At 41.6% G+C, this 5,000-nt stretch overlaps 16 non-coding genes across 16 annotated transcripts; all 16 read right to left on the bottom strand.

The window, feature by feature from the left end:
* Nucleotides 1–14: 14 nt before the first annotated feature.
* On the bottom strand, nucleotides 15–86 carry trnaa-ugc (transfer RNA alanine (anticodon UGC)). Its single transcript has one exon. It is a non-coding gene; the product is annotated as a tRNA-Ala (tRNA).
* A 125-nt stretch (nucleotides 87–211) lies between these two features.
* On the bottom strand, nucleotides 212–283 carry trnaa-cgc (transfer RNA alanine (anticodon CGC)). Its single transcript has one exon. It is a non-coding gene; the product is annotated as a tRNA-Ala (tRNA).
* Nucleotides 284–956: 673 nt separating this feature from the next.
* On the bottom strand, nucleotides 957–1,028 carry trnaa-agc (transfer RNA alanine (anticodon AGC)). Its single transcript has one exon. It is a non-coding gene; the product is annotated as a tRNA-Ala (tRNA).
* A 503-nt stretch (nucleotides 1,029–1,531) lies between these two features.
* Nucleotides 1,532–1,603, bottom strand: trnaa-cgc (transfer RNA alanine (anticodon CGC)). Its single transcript has one exon. It is a non-coding gene; the product is annotated as a tRNA-Ala (tRNA).
* A 111-nt stretch (nucleotides 1,604–1,714) lies between these two features.
* Nucleotides 1,715–1,786, bottom strand: trnas-uga (transfer RNA serine (anticodon UGA)). The gene has a single exon. It is a non-coding gene; the product is annotated as a tRNA-Ser (tRNA).
* A 292-nt stretch (nucleotides 1,787–2,078) lies between these two features.
* Nucleotides 2,079–2,150, bottom strand: trnaa-agc (transfer RNA alanine (anticodon AGC)). The gene has a single exon. It is a non-coding gene; the product is annotated as a tRNA-Ala (tRNA).
* A 111-nt stretch (nucleotides 2,151–2,261) lies between these two features.
* On the bottom strand, nucleotides 2,262–2,333 carry trnaa-ugc (transfer RNA alanine (anticodon UGC)). Its single transcript has one exon. It is a non-coding gene; the product is annotated as a tRNA-Ala (tRNA).
* Nucleotides 2,334–2,456: 123 nt separating this feature from the next.
* Nucleotides 2,457–2,528, bottom strand: trnaa-cgc (transfer RNA alanine (anticodon CGC)). Its single transcript has one exon. It is a non-coding gene; the product is annotated as a tRNA-Ala (tRNA).
* A 111-nt stretch (nucleotides 2,529–2,639) lies between these two features.
* On the bottom strand, nucleotides 2,640–2,711 carry trnas-uga (transfer RNA serine (anticodon UGA)). The gene has a single exon. It is a non-coding gene; the product is annotated as a tRNA-Ser (tRNA).
* A 292-nt stretch (nucleotides 2,712–3,003) lies between these two features.
* On the bottom strand, nucleotides 3,004–3,075 carry trnaa-agc (transfer RNA alanine (anticodon AGC)). The gene has a single exon. It is a non-coding gene; the product is annotated as a tRNA-Ala (tRNA).
* A 111-nt stretch (nucleotides 3,076–3,186) lies between these two features.
* On the bottom strand, nucleotides 3,187–3,258 carry trnaa-ugc (transfer RNA alanine (anticodon UGC)). Its single transcript has one exon. It is a non-coding gene; the product is annotated as a tRNA-Ala (tRNA).
* A 125-nt stretch (nucleotides 3,259–3,383) lies between these two features.
* On the bottom strand, nucleotides 3,384–3,455 carry trnaa-ugc (transfer RNA alanine (anticodon UGC)). Its single transcript has one exon. It is a non-coding gene; the product is annotated as a tRNA-Ala (tRNA).
* A 666-nt stretch (nucleotides 3,456–4,121) lies between these two features.
* trnaa-agc (transfer RNA alanine (anticodon AGC)) lies at nucleotides 4,122–4,193 on the bottom strand. Its single transcript has one exon. It is a non-coding gene; the product is annotated as a tRNA-Ala (tRNA).
* Nucleotides 4,194–4,304: 111 nt separating this feature from the next.
* trnaa-ugc (transfer RNA alanine (anticodon UGC)) lies at nucleotides 4,305–4,376 on the bottom strand. Its single transcript has one exon. It is a non-coding gene; the product is annotated as a tRNA-Ala (tRNA).
* A 125-nt stretch (nucleotides 4,377–4,501) lies between these two features.
* trnaa-cgc (transfer RNA alanine (anticodon CGC)) lies at nucleotides 4,502–4,573 on the bottom strand. The gene has a single exon. It is a non-coding gene; the product is annotated as a tRNA-Ala (tRNA).
* A 291-nt stretch (nucleotides 4,574–4,864) lies between these two features.
* Nucleotides 4,865–4,936, bottom strand: trnaa-agc (transfer RNA alanine (anticodon AGC)). The gene has a single exon. It is a non-coding gene; the product is annotated as a tRNA-Ala (tRNA).
* Between the last annotated feature and the right edge of the window lie 64 nt (nucleotides 4,937–5,000).

Below are 5,000 nucleotides of genomic sequence, written 5' to 3'. Positions count from 1 at the left end.
CAGCAAACAGTGTTTGGAGATGCTGGGGATTGAACCCAGGACCTCATACATGCAAAGCATGCGCTCTACCACTGAGCTACATCCCCAAATTTCAATCAGCCCTGCTGCTTCTTTGTGTAACAAACAGTAACAATCCAGTCGTTTAACAATTCAGAGAAAAGAAGCCACTTTTATCTTTCTTAATCTCACATGAAAGTCATTAAACAGTGCTTGGAGATGCTGGGGATTGAACCCAGGACCTCATACATGCGACGCATGCGCTCTACCACTGAGCTACATCCCCACTTTTTGAGCAGCAGTGCTGCTTCTTTGTTCAAGAAACACTAACAATCCAGTAGTGTAACACTAGAGCAAAGAAGCAAATTAAAATTTGCTTTTTACTCAGCAAACAGTGTTTGGAGATGCTGGGGATTGAACCCAGGACCTCATACATGCAAAGCATGCGCTCTACCACTGAGCTACATGCCCACATTTCAATCATCCCTGTTGCTTCTTTGTGTAACAAACAGTAACAATCGAGTCGCGTAACACTTCAGAGAAAAGAAGCCACTTTTCTCTTTCTTAATCTCACATGAAAGTCATTAAACAGTGCTTGGAGATGCTAGGGATTGAACCCAGGACCTCACACATGCAAAGCATGTGCTCTAACACTGAGCTACATCCCCATATTTTGAGCAGCATTGCTGCTTCTTTGTTCAACAAACACTGACAATCCAGTAGTTTAACACTAGAGCAAAGAAGCAGAATTATTTTGCTTAAACTCAGCAAACAGTGCTTGGGGATGCTGGGCAAATACATGCAAAAGAGGCAATCTACCTCTGAGCTACATCCCCATTTAACATAGAACTTTGCTGCTTCTTTCTTTTACAAACACTATCAAACTAGTCATGTAAGAATTTAGGGGAAAGAAGCAACATATTTTTCTTAATCTCACATGAAAGTCATTAAACATTGCTTGGAGATGCTGGGGATTGGACCCAGGACCTCATACATGCTAAGCATGCGCTCTACCACTGAGCTACATCCCCATGTTATGAGGAGCATTGCTGCTTCTTTGTTCAACAAACACTAACAATCCAGTAGTGTAACACTAGAGCAAAGAAGCTAAACTTTTTTGCTTAAACTCAGCAAACAGTGCTTGGAGATGCTGGGTATTGAATCCAGGACCTCATACATGCAAAGCATGCGCTCTACCACTGAGCTACATACCCACATTTCAATCAGCCCTGCTGCTTCTTTGTGTAACAAACAGTAACAATCGAGTCGTGTAACACTTCATGGAGAAGAAGCCACTTTTCTCTTTCTTAATCTCACATGAAAGTCATTAAACAGTGCTTGGAGATGCTGGGGATTGAACCCAGGACCTCACACATGCAAAGCATGCGCTCTACCACTGAGCTACATCCCCACATTTCAATCAGCCCTGCTGCTCCTTTGTGTGAAACAGGAACAATCCAGTCGTGTAACAATTCAGAGAAAAGAAGCCACTTTTCTCTTTCTTAATCTCACATGAAAGTCATTAAACAGTGCTTGGAGATGCTGGGGATTGAACCCAGGACCTCATACATGCGAAGCATGCGCTCTACCACTGAGCTACATCCCCACTTTTTGAGCAGCATTGCTGCTTCTTTGTTCAACAAACACTAACAATCCAGTAGTGAAACACTAGAGCAAAGAAGCAAAATTATCTTGCTTAAACTCAGCAAACAGTGCTTGGAGATGCTAGGGATTGAACCCAGGACCTCACACATTCAAAGCATGCGCTCTAACACTGAGCTACATCCCCATATTTTGAGCAGCATTGCTGCTTCTTTGTTCAACAAACACTAACAATCCAGTAGTGTAACACTAGAGCAAAGAAGCAAAATTATTTTGCTTAAACTCAGCAAACAGTGCTTGGGGATGCTGGGCAAATACATGCAAAAGAGGCAATCTACCTATGAGCTACATCCCCATTTAACATAGAACTTTGCTGCTTCTTTCTTTTACAAACACTATCAATCTAGTCATGTAAGAATTTAGGGGAAAGAAGCAACATATTTTTTCTTAATCTCACATGAAAGTCATTAAACATTGCTTGGAGATGCTGGGGATTGGACCCAGGACCTCATACATGCTAAGCATGCGCTCTACCACTGAGCTACATCCCCATATTATGAGCAGCATTGCTGCTTCTTTGTTCAACAAACACTAACAATCCAGTAGTGTAACACTAGAGCAAAGAAGCAAAATTATTTTGCTTAAACTCAGCAAACAGTGTTTGGAGATGCTGGGGATTGAACCCAGGACCTCATACATGCAAAGCATGCGCTCTACCACTGAGCTACATCCCCACATTTCAATCAGCCCTGCTGCTCCTTTGTGTGAAACAGGAACAATCCAGTCGTGTAACAATTCAGAGAAAAGAAGCCACTTTTCTCTTTCTTAATCTCACATGAAAGTCATTAAACAGTGCTTGGAGATGCTGGGGATTGAACCCAGGACCTCATACATGCGAAGCATGCGCTCTACCACTGAGCTACATCCCCACTTTTTGAGCAGCATTGCTGCTTCTTTCTTCAACAAACACTAACAATCCAGTAGTGAAACACTAGAGCAAAGAAGCAAAATTATCTTGCTTAAACTCAGCAAACAGTGCTTGGAGATGCTAGGGATTGAACCCAGGACCTCACACATTCAAAGCATGCGCTCTAACACTGAGCTACATCCCCATATTTTGAGCAGCATTGCTGCTTCTTTGTTCAACAAACACTAACAATCCAGTAGTGTAACACTAGAGCAAAGAAGCAAAATTATTTTGCTTAAACTCAGCAAACAGTGCTTGGGGATGCTGGGCAAATACATGCAAAAGAGGCAATCTACCTATGAGCTACATCCCCATTTAACATAGAACTTTGCTGCTTCTTTCTTTTACAAACACTATCAATCTAGTCATGTAAGAATTTAGGGGAAAGAAGCAACATATTTTTTCTTAATCTCACATGAAAGTCATTAAACATTGCTTGGAGATGCTGGGGATTGGACCCAGGACCTCATACATGCTAAGCATGCGCTCTACCACTGAGCTACATCCCCATATTATGAGCAGCATTGCTGCTTCTTTGTTCAACAAACACTAACAATCCAGTAGTGTAACACTAGAGCAAAGAAGCAAAATTATTTTGCTTAAACTCAGCAAACAGTGTTTGGAGATGCTGGGGATTGAACCCAGGACCTCATACATGCAAAGCATGCGCTCTACCACTGAGCTACATCCCCACATTTCAATCATCCCTGCTGCTTCTTTGTGTAACAAACAGTAACAATCGAGTCGTGTAACACTTCAGAGAAAAGAAGCCACTTTTCTCTTTCTTAATCTCACATGAAAGTTTTTAAACAGAGCTTGGAGATGCTGGGGATTGAACCCAGGACCTCATACATGCAAAGCATGCGCTCTACCACTGAGCTACATCCCCACGTTTTGAGCAGCTTTGCTGCTTCTTTGTTCAACAAACAATAACAATCCAGTAGTGTAACAATAGAGCAAAGAAGCAAAATTATTTTGCTTAAACTCAGCAAACAGTGCTTGGAGATGCTGGGCAAATACATGCAAAAGATGCAATCTACCACTGAGCTACATCTCCATTTAACACTGAGCTACATTCCCATGTCTTGAGCAGCATTGCTGCTTCTTTGTTCAACAAACACTGACAATCCAGTAGTGTAACACTAGAGAAAAGATTCAAAATAATTTTGTTTAAACTCAGCAAACAGTGCTTGGGGATGCTGGGCATATACATGCAAAAGAGGCAATCTACCTCTGAGCTACATCCCCATTTAACATAGAACTTCTCTGCTTCTTTCCTTTACAAACACTATCAATCTACTCATGTAAGAATTTAGGGGAAAGAAGCAACATATTTTTTCTTAATCTCACATGAAAGTCATTAAACATTGATTGGAGATGCTAGGGATTTAACCCAGGACCTCACACATTCAAAGCATGTGCTCTAACACTGAGCAACATCCCCATATTTTGAGCAGCATTGCTGCTTCTTTGTTCAACAAACACTAACAATCCAGTAGTGTAACACTAGAGCAAAGAAGCAAAATTATTTTGCTTAAACTCAGCAAACAGTGCTTGGAGATGCTAGGGATTGAAACCAGGACCTCATACATGCTAAGCATGCGCTCTACCACTGAGCTACATCCCCATATTATGAGCAGCATTGCTGCTTCTTTGTTCAACAAACACTAACAATCCAGTAGTGTAACACTAGAGCAAAGAAGCTAAACTATTTTGCTTAAACTCAGCAAACAGTGCTTGGAGATGCTGGGTATTGAACCCAGGACCTCATACATGCAAAGCATGCGCTCTACCACTGAGCTACATCCCCACATTTCAATCAGCCCTGCTGCTTCTTTGTGTAACAAGCAGTAACAATCGAGTCGCGTAACACTTCAGAGAAAAGAAGCCACTTTTCTCTTTCTTAATCTCACATGAAAGTCATTCAACAGTGCTTGGAGATGCTGGGGATTGAACCCAGGACCTCATACATGCGAAGCATTTGCTCTACCACTGAGCTACATCCCCACTTTTTAAGCAGCATTGCTGCTTCTTTGTTCAACAAACACTAACAATCCAGTAGTGAAACAATAGAGCAAAGAAGCTAAACTATTTTGCTTAAACTCAGCAAACAGTGCTTGGGGATCCTGGGCAAATACATGCAAAAGAGGCAATCTACCTCTGAGCTACATCCCCATTTAACATAGAACTTTGCTGCTTCTTTCTTTTACAAACACTATCAATCTAGTCATGTAAGAATTTAGGGGAAAGAAGCAACATATTTTTTCTTAATCTCACATGAAAGTCATTAAACATTGCTTGGAATGCTGGGGATTGGACCCAGGACCTCATACATGCTAAGCATGCGCTCTACCACTGAGCTACATCCCCATGTTATGAGGAGCATTGCTGCTTCTTTGTTCAACAAACACTAACAATCCAGTAGTGTAACACT

The sequence above is a fragment of the Carassius auratus genome, unplaced genomic scaffold (assembly GCF_003368295.1).
Source record: "Carassius auratus strain Wakin unplaced genomic scaffold, ASM336829v1 scaf_tig00057762, whole genome shotgun sequence".
In the NCBI taxonomy this organism is placed as follows: domain Eukaryota; kingdom Metazoa; phylum Chordata; class Actinopteri; order Cypriniformes; family Cyprinidae; genus Carassius; species Carassius auratus.
The sequence above is the reverse complement of the archived record's forward strand: the minus strand, read 5'-3'. Positions and strand labels throughout refer to the sequence as shown.